Here is a 23,764-nt window from a genome sequence, read left to right on the forward strand (position 1 = left end):
TCTACTCGCTATCATTTCAACACACAGGTCACCATGACTGTTCGCACTGTAATTACCTAACAGAAGATGAATCCCTCATTTCTGTTGAGATGTTAACAGAGGAAAGGATGGAGACGGAAATCTGTCTCGTAATGCTGGGATTGTGGAAACTATGAGGAAAAGGAGAGGAGGGAGTGAAAGCAAAATGAGAGCAAAACCGAGCCGAGCAGGGAGGGGAGCTCGGCTGCTGACTCGAAGCTCTGCAGCGTGGAGCTTTGAGCGAGAGACTCGCTAAGCCGTGCATGTGTCTGTCGTGCTTGCTGTGGTGCAGACTTGCCTTGCCTCGATAGCCTCCCACCACCGCTTCCACCACTCAGGCAGCTGGCTGCGCCGCTGTGTTTCAACAGCAGCTGCTGGGCTCCACAATCTTTAAGTATCTCTTTCTGTGACTGAGGATTTCCTGCCCCTTGGAGGATTCCCTCTCATTTTGACTTAAGTAGGCTGAGAAAAAGAGACAGATTGTAGAAGGAGAGGAGGACACAGCGGGCCGGGAGTGACCTTCGGTGTTGTGGTAAGAAGAGGAGAATCGGTAACGTGCGGGATCCATCAGGTGTGTGTCACCACTTAAAGGGATGAGTAAGAGAAACTACTGTGGGTTTGAAGTGCCAGTACGTTCAGAGGCAGTGCATGTTGCAGTGAAATAAATGCTCTGTATTGAATAGTAATCGATTTGTGCTGAAATGCTTTGAAGTGTTTTTGTTTTTTCCTCTATACTACTCTGTTGAAGCATGCCAGTCTAATGAGGACAAGTTTCAAGAAAGTAGGCAAAATAGAGATGCAACTACGTGTTGATAAATGCATTCTAACATCAGATGGATATTGAGAGCAAGGGAAATATAAATGGATAATGCTGCAGATGGATGGAGCAGGAGACTGGGCAGATGTACTTTCAGCCAGCTACAGCTCAGTGATGATGACAGACATGTTTTCTTGTGTTTTGTTTTGCCGGCCTGGACCTGACTGGTGAGAAAAATGTCTGTTTTGAGTATCAATCATCATGAGCTGGGTGCTGCCTCAAGGTTGCAGAAGTGCTCCTACAGATTACTTGGACTGTCTGTGTACCTTTTTTATTTATTGATTTGTTGCATTGTGCAATTTTACTGCAGCAATCAGCCATGTGGACAGATGAAGGAAATAACATTGACCATCTTGCAACAATTCCAACTTTGGGTCATGGAAGGTCATGCCACTGTGTAGTCATGTTCCCTAAACATTGATACTGAAAACAAGTGATAGACTTTCATGAAAACTGTTGACCCCGATGATCGCTGTTTTCTGCAGGACAGTGCAGTTCTCCCTCTAGCCACCTAGCTGGCTAAAGAACATGATGAAAGGACAATGTATGTACTGGTGTATCTTCCAAACTTCCTGGATTACAATCTGATTAGATGTCAGTGACACACAGGAAAAAAGGTCAGTCTTCAAAAGCTTCAGTCTGCAACTTGCTTGACCCAGTGAGCTACACACACTAAAACCCTTTAAGTTACTCTGTGTCCATGCCTTGTCAGTTTAGAACCATTTTGCCAAAAGAAATTGACGTCTTTTAACAAAGCGGATGATCTGTGTGTAACTTTTTATGTTCAGTCGGGTCTCTACAGTCTGAAAACCATGTCTGTGTTGATTGTTGACATGCAGGTTTTTTTTCAGGTGTAAGAATTGCTGTTCTTACACCTGGAAAAGCACAATTTATTTTTACAAAAAGAAAAAATAGGTACGTTAAAATGTGAACAGCACTCTCTGGCTGGTGACAAAGTGTTTGTGTGGTCATTATTTTCTTAGGTAATTTCCTGCATCTCTACACCTTTGTGCACATTTCTCTACATAACCATCATTACCAGATATTAAAGCAGAGAAACACAATGTTCGAAGCCTGCAAAAGTTTTCTCTACCCATCTTGGTTAGGTGTGGCGAAATGGCCTCCATATTCTTTCCAGATATTTAACAAAAATCTGTAGTTTTTATAACTATATGCAAAAGTCTAAAAACGGATCAGAAAAAAAAGCAATAGAGGGTGAAATACAACCACAGGTAGAGTAATAAATATTAATTTAACAAATTCTTCAAAAACAGACAGCCTTAAGTTCCATTCATCCTGAGTATAAAGTATAAAATACAGTCATGTTAAAAAGAGACCATAAATTAAAATTTTAGGGTTTATGGTCTTGGTTCTCCCTGTCACAACAGCTGCTACCTTCCACATTTTGTACCCTCCACATTGTCAGGAAGTTTCTCTCACAACTGTGTTTGAAGGTTGATTATGCAAATTAATAATGTGCTAGTGTTTGTTTAATTATCACCTCCAACGTCTTCAACTGGTTCTTGTTTGTGACTTACCCATGCTCTTCCTCTTTAGCTGTACCTGTTGCAACTTTTAGACATGTCTGTACTTCAACATATCTGAATCAAATGGCTGAATTCCCTCCTCAGTAAGCAGTCAAGTTCTCCGGAGTCCTGCTGATCACTTCATTGTTTGACTTGGGCGTGTTGAAGCAGAGATGCATATAAAGGTTGTAGGACACTGGACCTGAAGACACCTGGTCTAGAGCGTCTCATTAACTTAATTGCATTTAATCAACCCAGACTTGAAAACTGATGGATAGGATTAATTCCAAAAAACTGATTTATCTTTTTCATCTTGTTCTACTGCCCTGCCAGTGTGCTCCAGTGTTGATGCAGTTTGGTTCACAGTAACATTCCCATTTGGAATAGTAGGGAATGTTACTGTTGAGGTTTTTCTATTGACTTTCAATGGTGTCTAAAAAACTGCCACCTATATTGAACTGTAGACACAAAATATGTGCACTCAAGATTGTCATTGTGGCGTCATAGCAGCGTGCTCATATGGTTGATATTACATTTTACTTACCGAATTAAAATGTATTATGGTTCTATAGTTGAGTTAGTATTTTTTTCATGTTATCATATGGGGTTGTCTCCAGTTAACAACGGCACACTGACTTGCATAGAATTAGGTTTTACTCTGGCAAATCCATTTTGTGATCTGTGACTCAGCAGCACTTTCTGAGCTAACACACACACACACACGCCCGCACACACACCCCGCCTTGTGCTGCTGTTGAGGTTGTTAGGATTCTGTCCTCGCCTCTGTATTGGTATACCACAGAATATTGACTGTGAATATGTGCCCTGATGTAGTGGATATGAGCTGGAAGATTACTCTGTCTGAAAAGAATAGAGGTCTACTCCATAACACTGGCTTGTGTAATATTGCATTGTTTGCTTAACTAGATTTTCTGTATTCATGTGTGTCTTAATGTCTGTAACTGTGCTCTGCAGCACTCATAAATTTCTACCTTCTCTAGAGCTTTTAGACCAGGGGGTGGGGATATTAAATTACTTTCTCTTTGCGCTGTCTGCCAACGATGAGCCAGGTTTATAATATCTTTGATTTAACAAATCTCTCTCAATCATCAAATGGGCTAAATGTACGCAAAACGTTATGCTTTTACTGTATTCTTTTAGCCTCTAGCATGGCTGTGGGGGGGGGGGGGGGGGGGGGGGTAAAGTTTTGTGGAAAAAAAGTGTTTCTGTGTGTGTGCGTGTGTGTGTTTTTAGCTCAGGATAAACGTGTTATCTGTGTGTGACGGGAAGAAGGGGGAGATATTTTCCATGATAGATTCTGACAGAAAATTTCATTCCCTATATAAGTGCTGCTGGAGTCTGTTTTTGAAGCTTGCAGAAGAGTGTGAGTGTTTATGAATGAGCAATATAAATGCACATATTTGTGTACATATAGGTGCTCTAACATTTTTTAAAATAAAATTTCCACTCTGTACTTTGTCCTTTTTGTGTCCTTTATGCTTTTAGGATCTGTTAGACAAGGCAAATTTGGGATGGAAGGAGAGGAAGGGAGATTGCATCTTCTTCCTCACTTTCCCCTTACTGGTCCTCCTTTGTGCTATTATGGCTATAATGAAGGCTCATTTATCTCAATCTCAGCACAATCTCATCTTTCACAATGTGACTGCTGTGCTTCTGGAATGAGGATGAGTGGGCCTTTTTTAGGGACCAGTCACGCCTGTGCCTGTTTTAAAGGTAGATGCTCGAATGCATTTGGGGATTCAGTGACTGACATGTTGACAGTGGGCACAGATCAGTACCAGGCATGCAGAGGTTTTTAAAAGTAAGCTTCAAAATCACAGATATATGCAGTCAAAGTATAAAGTCTAGAAGAAAGTGTGTAAAGAGAGTAAACAGAGTTTTTGTAATTATCTCTTACTTTCTACATTTGGCTTTCTGCATTTGGCTGTCCCTTACAAACACTATGCAGTGTTTGTAATCTGCAGGAAAAGAAGACAATAGGTATAAACTGCAGAAAGCGCTTGAATAGTACAACTATTTTTAACAGGTGTTTATCTATATTTTTGCTTAAGGCTAGTAATACAAATTTATGCAACAATAAATTAATGTTATGGGTAACATAATTTGCAATAACTATATAACTAGTTCTATGCTTCAGCAGAGGGAACATCTTTTTTCTGTTTTTAAGTAACAGCAGTTGATTGTTTTTGTTGTAATATTGTGTTAATACCACAAAACCATAATATTTCTGCTCTGGTTATAATGCTGTCCGAATCTCACACCAGCTCATGCCTAGTTGACAACACTCTTTGAAAGTGGATCTCATTTGATACAAAAAGGGCTGTGCATTGTTTATTTGGTTATCATTATGAGGGCACACTGCTGGGAATAAACTGGATCAGTAAACACAGATTACATAAAGAGCTTAGATTAAGTAAGAATCCTTTTGAGCTCATGGGTTCTCCTTGTCCTACTGGAGCGACTAAGGAATGACGAGCAGAGGACGAGGTGGATTTCGAGGCAGACGCACAGAAACATGGATGTGAGCAGAAAGATAATGGCTGACTAATATCATCACTGGTCCCATATCCTCCAGGTCTGATGAAGAGCCTCTCTGAGCGTTCCCAAATGCCGTGCTATGATCAGCCAAGGTCACAGAGATTCATGGCACCGCGCTGCAGATTGATGCTTAACTCTGTCTGGAAATGGCACAATCTAATTTGGCCAATGGGCTTCCTCCCTACTTCAGATGAAAAGGATGATTCTCTTCACCCTGGGGCCCTTTGAAGAAGCCAGTGTGTATGTGTGCATAATATAGTGTGCTAGCTCACAGCTTGTTTAGTCGAAGGTGCGTGTTTCTCTGGACATCTGGTTTTATTACTTCTTGTGTGTACACACCAGCATAGATATGTGTGGATGTGTTTAGTACTTGGATTCAGATGTATATCCCTCTTCTCCAGTTTGTGTGCTGCCACAGCATGTTGTTAGGTAATCCATTGGAAGTGATTGGCAGGCCATGATATTGGTTTGGGAATAATAGTGCTATGATAACTCAGCAGTGTTTGCATCCAGAGGGAGACTCCCAGGTAATCGCATTGACTCAACGCAATTACGGTCTTGAATGCATGTGCCTATGACAAGACATTGCTATTTTTCATTTCCTCCTATAAATGTCACAAGCTGTGGCATTTATGACTTATCGGTGTGCTGGTGTGTGTGTGTGTGTGTGTGTGTATGTGTGTAATGCTGTCTTGCAGCTTAGCAGACAGAAGATTGCTTGTGAGATTTCTGTAATGTCTATAGTTACGTTGCAAGTAGGCTTAGTAGGCTGAGATTGTAAGGATATGATAACCTTGAGATGAAATGCTATATTTTTATGGTATTACTGTAATAACACAAACATTTAAAGCTAAAAAAATAAAATGCCATTATTTAATGTATTTAAAACTGAATAGCAACAATTTTTACTATTAAAGTACTATGTTGACTTTTTGTCAGAGTCAGAATGTTATTTATTCTTCTGTGAAAAGTGTTTGAATCCTTGCACTTCTGTTTTTCTTTTTTGTTGCACATAAATGTTTTATCCTCCAACAAACTTTACTAACAAGGAGCAATAGCCTGAGTAAAAGGAAAGTTACAAAAATGAATGAAACAGTGGTGAAACTTCCCTGGATTTGGGATCCTACAAAAATTATTTATAGAGGCAAGTATTTAAAGAGTGCCTTCAGTTCAGGAGGCTAGAAACAAACTCAGAGCAACATTCAAAACATTGGAGATGTTTCTTGGGTCAGTTAAGGTCAGTTCATGGTTCAACAATAAAAAGAAACTCTCATGGAAGATTTTTTTGCATAGAGAGTTCGAAGGTCAAAACATGTACTGACCAAGAGGAACATTAAAACCCATTTCACATTTACCAAAAAAACAAAAAACAAAAACAAATGATCCAAAGACATTAGGAAACTGAAAAGCAAAATATAGGTTTTCAAGTTCTAGTCAAAGACCAGATTTGCATCAGATCGAATACATGTAGAGTAAAACCCTCATTCAGGGAAGCATTTGTAATGTGAAGGGGGACATATTGGTTTCAGTGGCTCACAAGCTGCTTGTGATTCTCCTGTGCAGATTACGGCAACTTGACTCGTCTGCCAAGGTTCTCATTTTAACAGCAGCTGGTAGATGATTTTATTTAGAAAAGTTTTATTTTGAACTTCCACCTCTGTTCCCCTCTTCCCAGTTATCCTCTTTGGAGTGTGTAGTGTCGTGGGTTGTTGCAGGTAATCAGGAAAACTCAAACATAGACTGGAGTCTTAGCAGTATGTATTCTGTCAAGTGGAATAGATTCTTTCACAAAGCAATAGAAACAGCACCGAGAGTGGTAAGTTTGTAAATGTCGAGGGGCCCAAATAAATATTTTTCAAATGTAAGGAAGACATGTCCCCTACACATATAATTGTTGTGACGTCTATGACCTCCTTGCCAGTTGTCCTTGATGTGCTCAACCAGTTATTAGGTTTAGGGGCCAATTACTTACGCCTGGGATCAATTGAATGTTTTTTTCTGCTTAAATCCTTTTAAAAATGTCACCGTTTTAAATTTTATCTTTCACTGATACTAACATTTGCTTCATCTGAAACAGCTAAGTGTGACAATAAGCAAAAGCTAAGTAAATCTGTAAGATGAATAATTTTCTCCACACTAACAACTTACTTTAGAACAACCATTTGAGCAGAACAGTCTCTGAATGCAGTAGCTCAAATTTACCAAAGTGAAAACACCAGGCTGTGTGCCTGTATAGGCAAAAGAAAGCTTTTTATTGCAGTACTTGTAGAAAGTCACAGCTGCAACAGAAACTCTTGGCATCACTCTTACAGAAGTTGAAAATAATGAAAGTACATCAACAAAGTGCACAGTCACAGTTTTTGTCCAGGTTGTTTCAAGGAGCTGTTGTAGGTGAAATGCAATGCAGCAGAAACTTGAACATCAATTACAGTGATGGAGTGAGCCAGTGCTAGCAGTGTCAGAAAATACAATCTCCTCATCTACACTTTTTTTTTTTTTTATTGGGCAAAATTTCACCATCCTTGATCAAATTTTGTGACGACAATTAAGATTAAGGCTCAAGAAAAGAATAAACGAAAATGCACAAAGTTTTGCGAATATAATGCCACATGCAGTTGACACCAGATATTTATTTCTGTTTGCTAAATTCCACAGTGAGAGAATATAAAATTTATTTATTAGTTTTTTCAAGATAAGTTTCCAGGCAGGATGATTTAACTTCAATGAGGAGATAAAACGATGTACTGTGGTGTGAAAAAGTGTTTATTAAAACATTGCCTCTTTGATTAAATTTATTTTTTGCTTGTCACACTTCAGTGTTTCAGAACATCTAACCAAATTCAATTATTTTCAATGCAAGTAAATACAGAATGCAGTTTTAAATTGGTGTTTATTGTTAAGGGTGGGGGAAAAAATCATCCAAACTTGTGTGAAAAAGTGATTCTTCCTAAACCTATTAACTGGTTTGGCTGAATGTTTCGCTAAAGGTCTTAGAGATCATGTATTTCTTAGAGATGTATCCTGGAAAATTAATTAAATTGGTTTGATATCCTGAGACACTGAAAGTGTGACAAACATGTCAAAAGGAAAAAGGAAATCAGAAACGCTTTTTCACACCACTGTAACAGTAGAAACTTCTGTGATCTGCTTTACATAAAAAAATATTGATCAGAGACCCAGACAGATCTGCAACGCCAGTGGATCAAAACTCCAGTACCTTTAGTTTAGCCTACACTGTTTTATTTTAACCACTTAGCAGTCATTAACTGCATGTAAGGAATCGTTAAGAATGTAATTGTTGTTCTTAAAGTGCTGATCATAAAGAGCCAGGGCAACACAGAGTGCTTTAAATAAAAAAAAAACTAATAAGTAATGCAGGTGAATGGTAGGAGTCACTGGGTGAAATAAAAGGACTGCATGTTCTTAGAAGTTGACAAGAGTAAACCAGCATTTGCATGTTGGTCCAATTCATAAATCTCTGATAAGGAATTTACTCCTCAAATTGTACTGCCAAGTGAAAAGTGTCTTTCTGCAACAGTAAAGTCTCTCCACTTCTAAAGGAAAGTTGATGCTATTTATATTTATATAAAAGTGTTCAGTTCTACAAAGTGAACCCTTTAGTAACACAGTTTTTGTGAAACTGTGTTACCATCCTCTATAAAAGCGTAACGGAGGTTATGTGGATCTATTAATTTCATTTAAAGTTGTAATGGCAATAAGGATTACAACCTGCTTCATAAAAATGCTTCATACAGCTTTATATGCAGCAAACATGTGTGAAAGCACAATAAAGATCAGGAATAAATGTAAGTAAGTAAAGTTTATTTATAAAGAGCTTTTAAGAGACATAAAATCACAAAGCGCTGTACAATAGAAATCAAACTTAAAACCATACAAAACATAAAACCAACATAAGAAACACAATAAAATCAAGAGATAAAAGCCTGGGAAAATAAAAATGATTTTAGTTGCTTTTTAAAAACCTCCACAGAGTCAGCAAAACGGAGCTGCAAGGGCAAGCTGTTCCACAGCCTTGGGGCCACCGACTGAAGGGCCCGGTCCCCGTTAGTTTTTAACCGTGTTTGTGGAACAACCAAAAGATTGTTCCACGAACACGACTAAAATGTCATGTTAGTGTGACAGTAACTGACTATTCAACCTGCTAACGTGTTGCTTTCATGTATAGCAAAAAAGCAGACTATTTATATTCTTTATGGAAGTATGTACCTTGGATTCAGGGATGTAATATATTTGAAAAAATATACTTTTTACATGTAAACAAGAATTTGGACCACAAAAGATATTTGTTTTACACTATAAACAATGTTTTGTTTGTTTCTAGGAGCTTTGCATCATTTTCTTTGGTTATCAACTAAAATCAGCAGGTTTAGCTGTTACACTGACAACCTTTCTGATTGTCAGCTTTAGTCTAGGTTTTTAATGTCGACCGGTTTTATTATTAGCCACCTTTGCTGCCGATACCTTTTTTTTCTGAACAGAAGAAAAATGGAGTGTGCTTTGCTGCTTTACAGTTTCTTACCCGATGGAGCTGTGTGGATGTTTCCCTTGCACGAGTTTGTATCCAGGGTAGCATGGAGCCTTAGATCAATGTGGAGTTCAAGTTGCTAATATTTATGCAAATGTTAATTTATACTGTCTGGCATGTTTACTACTACCTCGTTGCAAATGCTGAGGCTTTACTGACCTTTTAAAATCCCTTTCAAACATCTGAGCATCGGCTTTTAAGAAACTTTGCTGGGGTTGTAGCGTTTCTCACCCCTAGAAGGAAGTCGGCATGAGGGCCTAATATTCGCCTGGTTTATAGAAACAATCCCTCTGACCAAAACCTTTTGAGTTAAAGAAGGTCACAAAGGCAAACAATTGTCTGTGTTTATCTCCACTCCCTTGAATTGTGATGTCACTTCATATAGTATACTACTTTTAAAAAGTTGGGTGACAAAGCAATTCTTCTTGCAGATGCTCTGAATATGTAGATTTAAGATTAATTAACAAATTCCTATCAAGCATCACTGGTAGTGCATCCCACATTAAGATACTTTGCAGTGTTTTTTCAAGCCATGGTTGGCAAAGGTAACTTTAAACTGTAAGACTGTAGTTTGTGGATGTTGTACTCAACTTATATGGCCTTCCTTCTGCTTGTGTCTCCAGGGAAGCATCTGAGATGCGGCAGTGTTGAACAATAAAAAACCCCCAGAGATATTGAGCCTGGTCATTGAATACAGTTTTAATGATGATGTAATTTTAAATCTGTAACATCGATTGTTGGAAATTTTTTATCATCATTAAAGCTGCAAATGATCTCATCTCTTGTGCGATTTTGTCAGGAAAGTGAAGACGTAGGACCATGAGGAATTTATAAAATATGTTCCAAATCCATACAAATACAATGCAAGAGAAAGTAAAGAATGAGACTAACATGAGTCGTTATTGAGGATGGTTGAGACATCTGTGGTTCAGCTGTTGGGGAAGCAGAAGGTGAACAGGGTGTACCAGGATAACAATACGAGGCTGTGGATCGATAATGTACTCTCCAATCCATAACATATTAATTGGGGGAAATGCATTATTACTGTTAAGAGATGCCAGGTGTACAGGGCAAACTCTCACACTCTGAAACAAAGATTTGCAGCCAAACAAGGCTGAGGGACAGAACACTGGATCTGGGAACAAAGCCAAAGAATAAACATCAATCCTCCCCCCTTCCTCTTCTTCTCTTCTCTTTTCTTTCCTCTTCTCCTCTGTCAGGATTCATTTTCCCAATGCGCCTTTTTTGTTCATTTCATTTCCTTTTTTAATATCCTGATTGAAGTGGCCACCTTTTCTTGTTGTGGTTAATGAGGAGCATGTGTCAAAGTCCAACTCACTCGACCGTAGAGCCAGGGATGGCAGTGAAGCTTCTTTCTCTGCCTGAATAAAAGGAGCCTGCAATCCATATTTAAAGTGAAACGGCTAAATGTAACATTTTTGATTTCAAGTGAACCTGAATGTTTTCTTTTTTTTTAAACAGCTGTACTGCATTTTCTAATTGTTTGAAAAGCAGAAACCTATTTAGGAATATGTGATCAGGTCTCATTTCCCATATATCATTTAATTCATGATTCATTCATTCAGTTATACCACATCTTCTTGTCAATACAGTAACACACTAAATATAAATCCTGTGTGCAAAAAAAGTCTGTAAGTTGCAAGGTTTGTAGGACCTCATCATATACGGTCCTTTAGCATTACACATGTGTGGGTGGACATGTTGAACTACTGCATGTGTACTGACACTCTGGACTTTGTATTTGGCATAGTTTCTTTTAACAGTGCCGTGTCTGACAGGACCATCCTGGCTCTGTGTAGTGCAGTAGATTGTACTATGGATTTTATATGTTGAAATGAGGCTATTAGACTTGACAATAAGTGTGAAAAGACTTGACAGGCTTGTTAAAAATAGAATGAGCAGTGGCTTTGTAATGTCATTAACGCTCAGTTGTGCTTGGACTTTAATGCACAATGTGTTGTGCCAACCTAGACAAATTACCATTTTGAGGAAACTCTACTAATTTTAATAGAAAAGGTTATCTTCTTTGATTTACTGTGAATTGCCCTCATATTCCTTGAACTTTCAATCTTTGTTAGGTTAAAAACACAAAGAATCTCAAATAAAGTCCATTGAATCAATTTAATTCAGTAGACATGCAAACACAAAGAGGTGCATGGAACGCTCTTCACTTAAGCTTAAGGTCGAAGGACTTTTTTTATAAAGAAAATAAAAACTTGTCTTTATGATTAAAACGAGCAGCCATTTTATGTACTGATGTTTGTCTTCTGTACAGCACTTAATCTGTCCTGAAAGGTGTTATACAAGTAGAATTTTACTTATTTACTACTTTCTTTTGTGCTGATGTCTCAAAAAATCCTCCCAAAAAGACTTCAGCTTGTTGAACTGTGACAAAATATGGAGAAGTTCAAAGGGTGTGAACAATTTTTGCATGGCACTGGACATCAGATAACGCTTTTGTGAGATAAAGTTGAATTAAAGAACATAGTTTAAATCAATAATAATAGGTGATCTCATTCATGTTTAATGAAATCAGCTGCAGTGGAGAGAAAACTGAAAATACTAAGCTACTTGTCATAATAACAAAGGGTGTAAGTTTGTTCATTTTCTCTACTGATGCTACTCTTATCACAATCAGCATCATAACCATAATTACAACAATTACACAGCTCAGCCTCTCAAGTAATCAACTTTCATTACAATTTAGCAAAAAATACCAATACAAGCCATGTATTTTCAAAACAGTGTCTTATTTAACATTTGTCCTCTTTCAAACAGTTGTGTTTACTCCTGCTGCAGCTGCATTTTGGATCTGTGCCCCCCTGAGTCTACATTACTACAGTTATTCACAGCAATGCTTCATCTGTGCACACTTTTACTACCGACACCCTTCATCAGAAACTTACTCGTATGTCGCTTTATAAAAAAATCCAGCATGTATCAAACAAACAAACAAACAAAAAAAAGCTAAATATTTAGCAAAATTCCCACAATTGTTTGTTTCTGGGAGGTTTTTTCCTTTCCCTAAACAATTAAACTCCCTTCTTGAACCGTCCCTAGCTTCCAAAGCATTCTTCCTATCCCTGCCATCCACCTTGTGATGGAAAACATTTTATATTAATTTGTAGATCTAGGGATTTTGTAGGCTGAGCTGATTATTAAAAACTACCCAATAGACAGCTGGTACAACCATATTGTGAAATTGCCACAATAGTAGTAAACTGGACTTAAGTGATGGATTTAAACAACTTGCAGGGATGCCATTTCTTTCTCTCATACAATCCACTCTCTGACCATTACCACCTTTTGCTGGAACAGGACCTGTGTACCCCCTCATTTAGATAGTCTTGGAGCTAATTTGATGAAGCACGCAACCTAAAGGACAAATCAGTGTTCAGAACAAAGCTCAAGTAAGATTATAAAGTCCAAGCAGGAATGTACACCTTAAGACTTATCAGATATGTTAGACTGCTGGACGTGAAACTGGATTTACCTACTTGATCTACAGTGAAACATTTATTTACTACATTTATTGACGTCTGCTGTGCCTTTGATTGCGTCATTTGAATAGAAATGTGTGAACTACATGTTTAATCACTAACAATTAGTTGCTCAGTCAAAAAAAAAGTTTAGAAGTTTAACAAAGTCTAATTTTCATCCATAAATATTCTTTCTGTATGGCATTAATGTGATGCATCAGACTCTACTGTGACTCTTCTAACATCTCCAGTCTACCTTTTTGTACTAAAATCACTCAGGTTCTGCTGGTGACTCAACTAATTGGTGTTTGAATAGACTTTTTTTTATTGTAGACTTTTAGAAGTAGATGATTTAAAGTACTGTACCAAACATAATGCCCTGAGCATTACGGTATTAGTTCTCTGGTAAATGCTAATTACTATTCGAGGATCAGATAGCTGGATAGACTTTGAAGACAGAACTTTTACAAATGATTTTGTCCTTCCTACAGTAGCACTGGTGTGCTCTATTTGTTATTTAGTGGTTTGTGACAGAGGGAAGTCTTGCTACAATGTTAATGAGCCTCTGCAAATTGAACTCGACGACTTTTGTTCTGCATTGGAAGAGCTTGGCGAGAATAAAAAGCTTATATGGGATAGACATAGGGCAGGACCCTGTGGATTTACTGGGTGGTGCATGGCCCTGCTCAGATGTGGGTCTGACCTCAATGATAAAACCACAATGATTGTGAATAAAACCTTCTCTCAATAGGCAAAAATAAACTAGTGCACAATTTTCCCCCTGTGCCTCACCTTACACTCATAAAATGAGTCAGAATGTATTTAGTGTAAGAGAAGATCCTCTGGTCCTTGACAGAAAGGTGAGCCAGAGATGTCTAATTTTCCTTCAACCATAAATGCAGATAATCATCAACACATGAGGGATTCTTTGCAGTGAATTGTAGAAATAACCCTTGATCAAACATCAAATGAGAAGGAAACTTATATCTGCAATATGTTCGATTGGCACATATTTTTCTAATTTCATTCTAGGTTCAGTTCAAGTGTGGTTCAGCCACTGTTTTAAAGATGGTGAAATATTTAACTACATTTTAGATACTCGTAAGTAAGAAGTCATCCTTCACCAAAAAACAATTTTCAGTTGAGGGCACTGAGTAATTAATGTAAGAAAGGCTAAAATCTGATGTATTAATTGAAGCAACGTGATATGAAGCATAGTTAAGATGCACAGCTGCTGAAAAACATAATAATCACCACATTACTTACCATCTTTGTAACATTATCTGAAGTTGAACTCTGAATGAACTACTGTGACAGTCTCATGATCCTAAAAAGTGCAAACTTTGCACATTTAAAGTGATTTCTGCTTTGCACTCATCTCCTACAGCAGCAAAACTAGCAGCTTTGGTTCACTGTTTTAAATAAATATTTGAAACAGGAAAAAAGAGGGTCACCAACTATTATGTGCATGATATTTTGCTAGAGGAAATCCTGCGTTATTCAGAAAACTGTTTTCTCAGGAGGAACGGCTAGGTTTATACTTGTCTCTACGTTTGTAGAACAAAGCCTCTTACTGCACCTAATTTTGATGTCTGGGTTTTTTCACTAGGCTTTTGCTTTTCCACTTTTGTTCTACTTTGACCGGCATACTTTTCTGCTTTATTTCTCAAGTTTTTTCCCTGCAACTTTACTCAAACTTTTAAAATATTTTTAATGAGGTACAGGTACATTTTCTAACATCTGATTAGAAATTTGTGAAATTAAAACGGGTCAAAGACCAGCTGAAATTTTTTTTTTAAATGCCGCATTGTTACGGCTAATAAACATGCGCCACTTAGAGTCGTATAGGGACTGCTCTACAGTATTGTTATATCAATATGGCCAAGTAGGAAGCCATATGTAATTTAGTTTATTGTCGCTGCAACAGTTTGATTAAAATAAATCTAAGTTTATTTTTTTTATCGTTCTCAGGACCTCAGATTTCTTTGGTTGACTTACAGGTGGATGCTGAGTGAGCGCTAACAACTGTGTCTTCTGAAATCTGAAAGTACAAAATGCTTATAAAATGGTTAAATGAAGCCAGCATGTTTGAACCTGTCGTATTTGTGTTTTTCAGTTAGAAATAGCAAAGGTTTATTGATGGCCTTGTGTTTGCAGAAAATCGGCACGAGTGAGAGAAAAGGGAAGTGTACGAAGCGTCCAACTCCAGCTTTATGCATTTATCTCAAAGCCGCAGCTAAGCTTAAGCAAGGACAGAGGGGAAAATGGTGGACATTCAGACATGGAGGGGGTGAGAGAGAGCACAGAATCAGGAGGGTTGCCAGAAGCCTGGCTCAGGTTTTGTATCTACGATGGACATGGATGCTGGAGCTCTATATGCAGTTAGAGATCGTATTTGTTCAGAGAACAAGGACTGTGCATGTGAGAGAGAAATAAAAAAGAGAGATACTGTAGTTTTGCTACTAGTGTGAGAAAAGCGGTTTCTGCACTTCCTTCCTTGCCATCTCTGTCCTCTCTCTCCTCTTCTCTCTCTGCAGTGAGAGGAAGGTAAGGCCAGATGAGTTGCTGTGTTACCGGGAATGCAGCAGTGAGGGAGGTGAAGCTTTATTTTCCAGTGAAAGGTGTATTTTTCTCTTGTCAACAGCCAAGAGAAACTCCCCCTCCCAAACTCCATCTTATTCCTTACATTTCTCTCTGCTTCCTATCTTCTCCCTTTCTCGTTTCTTGTCTCCTACGTGAAGCTGTACAGGACAGATTGAGGGTATTATTTTTTTTTCCTCCGAGTTTTTCCTTCCATGCTGTGATACTGGAAGTCCCTCTCTGCTCCTGTTTCCAAGATAAATTTAAAAACATTTTTTCTATAGCTGCACTCAAAGTCACCCCCCCTTACACTCCCTGCGTCTGCCCCTCTATCCTACACATAGACCTCCATACACACCCACTCTCTCAAGCCTCACATACACAACCCGTCTCTTCATTTCTTCCTGTGGCTGTGCTTCTTTCTTGAACACTGACATCAGATAGCCTCCCTCCAGCAGTCCACTCCTCTGGGAGGGATTTGCATCTTATTTGCATCTCATGACAGATTAAATAGAGCAAACTGTGCTCAATCTGGAGTGGAAATGATGAGGAGGGAGGAGAGGAAAGGTGAAAGGAACCGGGGAGAGGCGGTAGACTGGTGACAGAGGTGCACCTCCGAGCAGCTGTTACTGTGACTCTCCTGTCCCATATCCAGCTAATGTGGCCCCAGAATGAACCAGTTTATATAAAACAGAGTCGAACTGGTCAGTGGTTAGTTTTACCTTTTAATGTGCTCTAATCAGTACCATACGGCTAAACATGACTTAAAATATTGCGTTTTAGGATATGCATAAGACACAGTTAAGGATCAAATTGTTTTTACATCTGGCAGATTTAGGTTTCAAATAATTCAATTTTGCCTAGTTTTTGTTCTGACTGGAAGAAGTGTCAAAATTTTAGAAAGGCCCAGTCAGAGTCCTAATTTGAAGCTGATGTGGAAGGAGCTAAAGATTAGGGTGATGGCAAGGAGCCTTTCCAACCCTTGGAGTTAATCACCAAGCAAAAATCATTAAAATACCAACAGACAAACTAGAAACTGTTGAGCAATTATGTAATTATAAGAATGGCTAAAATGCTGCAATACAAATAAAGAAGAAAGGTGTAATCATCAACCATTTTTAATTTAAATTAGTGGTGGAATTCGTTTAAAAAATTTTCATTGCGTTGATTGCAAGGCTTGTAATTATTCACAGTTAATCAAACTACTTCAACAAATAAACATTCTCAATTTAAAACCGTTTTTGCTGCTAAATTGAATAAATAGACATGTGAACCCAACAACAAATATATTTTTTGTTTTTAAATCTTAGGTTTCTCAACCATCCGACTAATGGAAAGTAGTAAACTACGTCCATTCCGAACTCAAGTGTTTCAGAAACTTTTTGTACACACAAAAGACATTTCCAACGTCCCATCAGATTATGTTTTGAAGCAAAACATTTACCCCCATTGGACCAAGAGAAGTGGCCACACCAAACCCGCTGTGGTTTCGCAAACCACAGTGTTTATACCCGCAAATCTAATATACTGCAGATTTACGGTTATATCAGAAACCGATGAATTTAAAAATTTGTAGCGCATCAAAAACTTTGAAATTGATTAAGAATGAATGCACTAATACGTGCAAGACATATCACAACATTCTCTAATATAAATTGTGCAGTGAATCGTTCAGCCCTAATGAAAATCATGTTCATCAAAATTTCCCAGGATAAATGTTGCCGATTGTAAGGAATAGCACGTAATAGGACGACTAAACGTTGTTTTCCCGGTTAATGGTGTCTCCACTCAATAGTTTCTTCCTATCCATAAAATCTGATAATAGTGTAGAAAAATGAGAGTGCCTATTAAAAATAGAATATGATTGCATTCTCTGAATGGTGAGAGGTTATACTGTTTAAAAAAACATTTTGCCATATTTTGTAGAGCCAAGTTCAAAAAACTGTGGCAAACTGATTTTTAACAAAGATGTGTAAATAAGATCATTTTAAATCTGAAACTTTCAAGCCATGCAGAGCTCAGGTGGTTAGTAACATTACAAATTAATGTTGCCTTTTAACCGTGCTTGATTCGGAGCCAAGTGTTGTTTACATTCAGTCACTGTCTGTGTCTAATTTTTCTTGCAGTGCATCAATTCTAACAAGGAAATGTTCTGGTAAATCAAACAAGCTTTTGCACTCAGAGATTGAAGAAGCAAGTTTTGTTTGGCATTTACAGCTTGTTGGTTTTCTATTGAATTTATTAACATTACTCTAAAAATGAAACATACTTCATGCTCATCCGTTGTTGCTAGTAGGAATGTCATTACAATATTATTAAATATTTCTTTTGCAAACTGATTAGAAACAATGTCCTTTTAAACCATTGGCAAGCTATCATTCTTTTATTTCTAGCTGTGTGTTGTCTTTAACAATTTACTTTGGACATTTATTCAAACAGAAATGAGAGTGAATGTGTTTTTTTGATCCCCTATATGTTGAATTTTGTGTGCATTATATTTCTAACTTGTGCACCCAGCTCTGATTCTTACAAATATGTGAATGAGTATTTTCTGTGATAATCTACACTCAAATAAGGTTTTGAAAGACATAATCAACCCTGAAATTCAATTAGCATTCCCCTATGAGGGATGAATGTGGACTAAAAACCAGAACTGTATTAGTAGCTTGGGAATGTTTACAGTAAATTCAGATACACACACAGAGTTTCTTCTTATTTAGTCAGCCATTTCACTTATTGCTGCCATCTGGAGAATTTCTAGAGTGAGAAGTATACAAGATTTTACTCATAAAACTTTGATCAAAATGTATTCATGAATCCTGGTAAATGTAATAACACTTAAGGAAACCAAACCACAGGCGCAAAATGATGATAAATGATCATAATTTTCACATCTTGCTGCTTTTATTAAATCCATGCCAGTCAGCACTGATTCTGAAGTATGTACTTATGGTCAAAATAAATCGACCTCTTTAGCAGAGTAGTTTCATTCAAGTTCATACACTGTACTGAACAGACATGTTTTTTGTGGGGGATATATTTGATAGGGCAGAAGATATTTGTTTGTGTGATTTTATATAAGTCAGGGTGTGACAATGCTGAGATGAACCCTGACGCATGGTGCAGCTCCGTTATAATTACCTTATTGCGTCGTCTCCTCAACGGCAAACGCCTGTGAGGAAGAGGCTTTTTCAATTAGAGCTTATTCTCTGTCTGAGCTCCAGTCTCTGCCACATGCTCTGTGATTCTCTGTGTGTGTATTCGGTAACCTTTCTAATTTCACACTTGTTAAGTTTCCTTGTAAAAGCCAACATTTTAGTAAGAAGCCCTCAGGATGGGTGAATGTCATTAGTAATTGTGTGGAAGTGTGTGTTGCCGTGTTAGATAGAGCAGAGATTAATTTAGTAAGTGAAGAGACGAAGACTCGCCCACAGACCTTTTACTACATTGTCTTGGACAGAGACCCAAACACACACGCAAATATTACAAGCAGAATACATTACCATGCTGTTGCTTACATTCCTGTGACAAAATGAGGTGATCAGCCGTTTGCTGTTGCTGGTGATCCCAGACCTCTGCAGGCATATTTTGCCTTGTGTGTTTCATGTTGATGATTATGCTCTCTTTCCGTTTGTTTCTCTACATGTGTGTGTGCCTCTCTCACTCCTCCTCTCTCTCTGTAATTTATGTGTTGTTGTTGGATCTGGTGCTGATAGGCCCAGAGATGGCATTTAACTAAAGAGCAGAGAGGCTGTTAGCTTCTCCATTCATCTAATCAATCTCACTAATGAAACCACTGTCCTCTCCACAGCCGCTTTCTTCCCTGTCTTCCTTCATTCTGCCCTCTACCTTCTCATCATTTGCTCTCCATGTGCCTGCATCCATTCACTTGGTATCCTGTTGGATTTTCACGGCTGTTGTTTGGTTTCCTTTTATCCTCGCTCGCTTCAAACATCTGGCCTAGATTAGCGAGCAGCAGAATCGTTCCCAATGAGCCTGCTTTTTTTTTTCTTTATCACCATTTCAGCAAAAACTTGCAACTCCTCCTTCCCCCGCCAGAATGTATGGTGGATTGACCCAGTTAGGGTGAGAATGGGTATTGTGCCTACATGGTAGTGTGTATGTGTCAAAGTGTGTACTTCTGCCTACTTGAGGTTGTGTCTTCTCCTGAATGTTTCACAAAGAAGCTGACATGATATCCCTGCAGGAGTGGATTATTTTGTCCATATCGGGGAAACTGCTTATATTGATTTGCCTTTAAAAAGCAGTTTGAACACCAGGTTTATTTGAAAATTAGATCTATATTACCGTGTTTCTGAAATGATATGTAATAGTGAGTCTACCAAGCCGTATGTTGCACATTTTGTAGAGGCTGAATGGAAAAACATATTTATTTAAACAGATTGGTTAAACATAAAACAGAGTTATTGTTGCACTCCACAGGCTGTACTTACTCAGGACTCAGATCAGTGAGATAATGACAATCTAAAGATATGTCATTTAACACAATGTGTGTTAAAAGAGCTGTTTTTCAAAAACCAATAGTATTTCCTTTGCAGGCCCTAACATCCGCATGCTTGATGCTGTTTTGCTATCAGGCAATGACATGAAATTTAGTTTGCTGTCTCATTACTTCAAATAGTAAAAGCTGATGAGAAAGAAAGGATCTCAGATTTTCTGCCGGTCTCGATTTTCATCCCACATTCTTGAGCAGGCCACTTAATGAATTTGAAGTTATTTGGCGTACACTGAATGTGGCAGTGAGTTTTTAACCAACCATTCCAAAGAAGAAAGCATCAGTCTAAAACGACGACATCAACTAATTAAACATGCTTTATTAACAGACTTAAGTCCATGTAAAGTCAACAAAGAACAAAATATACAATTAAGAAAATAGAAAAAAAAGGAAAAATGGAAAAAGGGGGGGAACATAATACAATGAACTAAATCTATCTACTGCACGTATAGGCAATCAAGTAGCAAATGTAATTCAAAATAATTTATCTGTACATTAAAGTCTTTGAGGAGCCTCAGAGCAAGAAAGGAGGCGCCGACACTAGAAGAGCAGCCATCATTAAAAAAATCAAAATCAAAAGGCACTTGAGAATCCAGGCAGAAACCTGGGATCAGACTGGGGAAACCCCAGAAAGAAAAATTGGCAAATGACTATAAACGAGACTTATTATGGACAGATGCAAGATTTATCCTACAAATATTGCTACTTAATTAAATTCACACTCAGATCTTTCAAACCATGCATATTTTTATTAAACAATCGGTAGAAACAACTGAATTTATTCAGCTGTAAATTAAAGCTTTTTAGCTGATTTTATTTTTCTCCAGCAGTGAGGTAACAAGATAAATAAAGCAACGATTTCATTACTGGGGAGCTGAGGAGAAAGAAAACAAGTAGAACAAAAGTGATGAAAATTTGAGTGAAACATTGCCCTTGTATAAATTGCTGTTGTGGTTGTTAGCGCTCAGCCCTGAGGTCCTGATGTGAGGTGGACAGAGACCTTACAAAGGGTCTTTTTGGAAAGGTTTTTCCTGCAGCGAGGTCACTCCTCTACTCCATCCACCAGTGGTTCTCGGTCTGAATCCGCCAAACATCCAGAGGGTTTTCTTTGACCTCTGAGGACAGTCCTGTGTGTCTACTTTCATGAATATCAATTTAAAAACTAACGTAATAGTTGCTTATTTTAAAAAATCCAAATTGATTTCCTGTATGCTATAAAATTATAGCATACACTTTGGAACTGTAATGTCCAGAGTGGCGGTGTGCCAGTGTTCCTCACACACTGACACACAAACACGCATACAGGGACAGAAAAACACACGCAACATAAATCAGTTTCTTGAAGGCTGGTCTCTAGTGAGGCCATTTTAACTTCAGTGTATAAATACATATGTTATGGAGAGCGTGCTTTCGCTTGTGTTTGAGTGTTTGCATCTTTGACTTTGGATAAATCTGCTGAGTAACGGTAGGACAAAATATATCATTCATAGTGCATTCCCTGCACACATACGGACATGCATAAATAAATGTAGAAGGCTGTGCACCTGAAAACTGTAAGACCTTTCGCTAAGCAGATCCTAGTGCTCTGCAGTGTGTACTAGTGATGCACAGATGAGATCTTTGTAGCTCATTTCTGAGTTCCAGTATTGATAAAGCTTTGATGCCTGTTTTAGACAAGTGACTTATTTTTAGGAAATATAATATAAACGGATATTGGGGCCTGACTGACAGGCAGCCTCACTTCTGTCTTCTGTTATTTGGATTGTTAATGGTGATTGCATGCAAAAAAATTTAAATACGTTTTTTACTTTGACCTACCGTAGGTTGATAGGTGGATGGTCTTAAAATCCAAAACAAAAAAGTTATCTGGTAAAATTTTATGTCTCAAGGCTACTTTTTAAGGCTGCATTTTTTCTTTTACAAAGTCGATAAATAATTATTTCAAGTAATCATCATGTTACTAACCAAAACAATCCTTAAGAGCGGCATCTCACAACTAGTCAGCAGTTGGAGGCAACATTACACTGTGCATCAGGAGGTGCAGATTTACAGAATAATTTCTAGATACACTAAACATCAACATCTTGATATGTTGGTTTTATTCTTAAATGGCATCTTTCTCTGTGACTCGTCTCACTTTCATTGGAAATACCTCAGTGGCCGTGATAATACCTAACCTTGAGTCTTCTTCCTCACATCCAAAATTGTCATTTTTGCAATCTGATAGCATTCACTGTTTGGAGGAAGATATGATTGACAGGTCATCGTGAGGGGTGGTCGAGCTGAAAGTCAGTAAATTGTGGTCAGTACTTTCTAGATGTATAAATAAAGATGCAGTATTATTATTCATTTGTTTAAAATAAATCATATACAATGTGGAATTCTGCCCTTGACATTTTTTGAGTCACCTCTTGAATTGCACCATTAAGGAGGAAACGGCAAAACAGAGATCCTGTAATTTTTCTCTGTCCCACTGTGAGCAGAAGATTATTGCAACAATTTCAGCTTTGACTCCGTTTTCAAACTCAATACACATGCATACACGGCTCAGCCGGATGGGCATCAATCACTCCTCAAAGCTTACATGTCAGGTGTGTTTGCTGCCACTTACTCCTACATACCTCTCCAGGCTCACCGACCAAAGACCTCAATCAGGATTTACATTCACTGCTCAGCACCTTTTTGCTCCTTTACACACTCACTCCCCGGAAAGACGAAGAGGAACACACGCTTGTGTCCAAGAATGGAACCTACAGTGGTGTTTCGCTCTACAAATTACAGTAAAACCAGATGATGAAATAGAGACTTGAGTCTTTTATTTTGTGAGATAAATGAGTGTGTGAATATGATAAGAGGAGGAAAAGAGTGGATAAAAAAGATGTACAGAGTAAAGGTGTGAAATTGAAAGAATCAAGGCAGGAGGAGGGACAGGGTAGATGTCTGTGTGTGTTTGAGATGAGTCTGCATAATCGTGCACGGAGCTGAATGCTGATCAGGGACAATAAAACCTCCATTAAAGATTTATCCTGGAGAGACAGAAGGAGGAAGGGCTGCATGATGGAGAGAGAAAGAAAAAAGCTAGAGGGCAGGCATGGAGGTAGAGAAAGCGCTCAGGTTTGTGTCATGGAGTGGATTATAGCAAAGACACCTCTCTCCACCCATCACTGCCACACACACACACACACACACACACACACACACACACACACACACACACACACACACACACACACACACACACACACACACACACACACACACACACACACACACACACACACACACACACACACACACACCCCTATACACGGGGTGTTCAGACTCTGTGCATTTTAATGGCCCTGTCACCTCCAGCTATAATACCAGACAATGGCTCTTTGAGCAGACACTCGTCTTCAGAAGTGTCTTTCGTGCTTTCTGACAGGCTCATGCGTGAGCTAACTGGCTAACTCACCACAATTATAGATCCCATCTGTGTAGTCACGGCGCAGCAGCAGCAAACCTTAGCAAAACAAGCCCAGGACCACTCTGTCAAAATGTCACTAGGCTGTGCTCCAGGCGAGACACTCAGGCGCTTTTTAGTTAATATCTACAATAGCTTTCCAGGGAGGCGAAGGCTTGGGGGTTGGGGGGAAATGAAATGAAATGACATGGAGAAAATGTAATCTAATTCACCGCACCCCTCCTCTTCCTCCTCCAATG

The 23,764-nt window shown here is 38.4% G+C and overlaps 1 protein-coding gene across 2 annotated transcripts in view; it reads left to right on the forward strand.

Moving 5' to 3' along the window:
- Positions 1-313: 313 nt before the first annotated feature.
- Positions 314-23,764, forward strand: part of dab1 (DAB1, reelin adaptor protein) — a 247,618-nt gene continuing 224,167 nt past the window's right edge. For both annotated transcript variants that reach the window (XM_023339480.1, XM_023339481.1), the window contains exon 1: positions 314-589. The gene's annotated coding sequence lies outside the window, so the exon portion shown is untranslated. The remainder of the gene's footprint in view (positions 590-23,764) is intronic.

Source organism: Xiphophorus maculatus, chromosome 9 (assembly GCF_002775205.1).
Source record: "Xiphophorus maculatus strain JP 163 A chromosome 9, X_maculatus-5.0-male, whole genome shotgun sequence".
Lineage (NCBI taxonomy): Eukaryota > Metazoa > Chordata > Actinopteri > Cyprinodontiformes > Poeciliidae > Xiphophorus > Xiphophorus maculatus.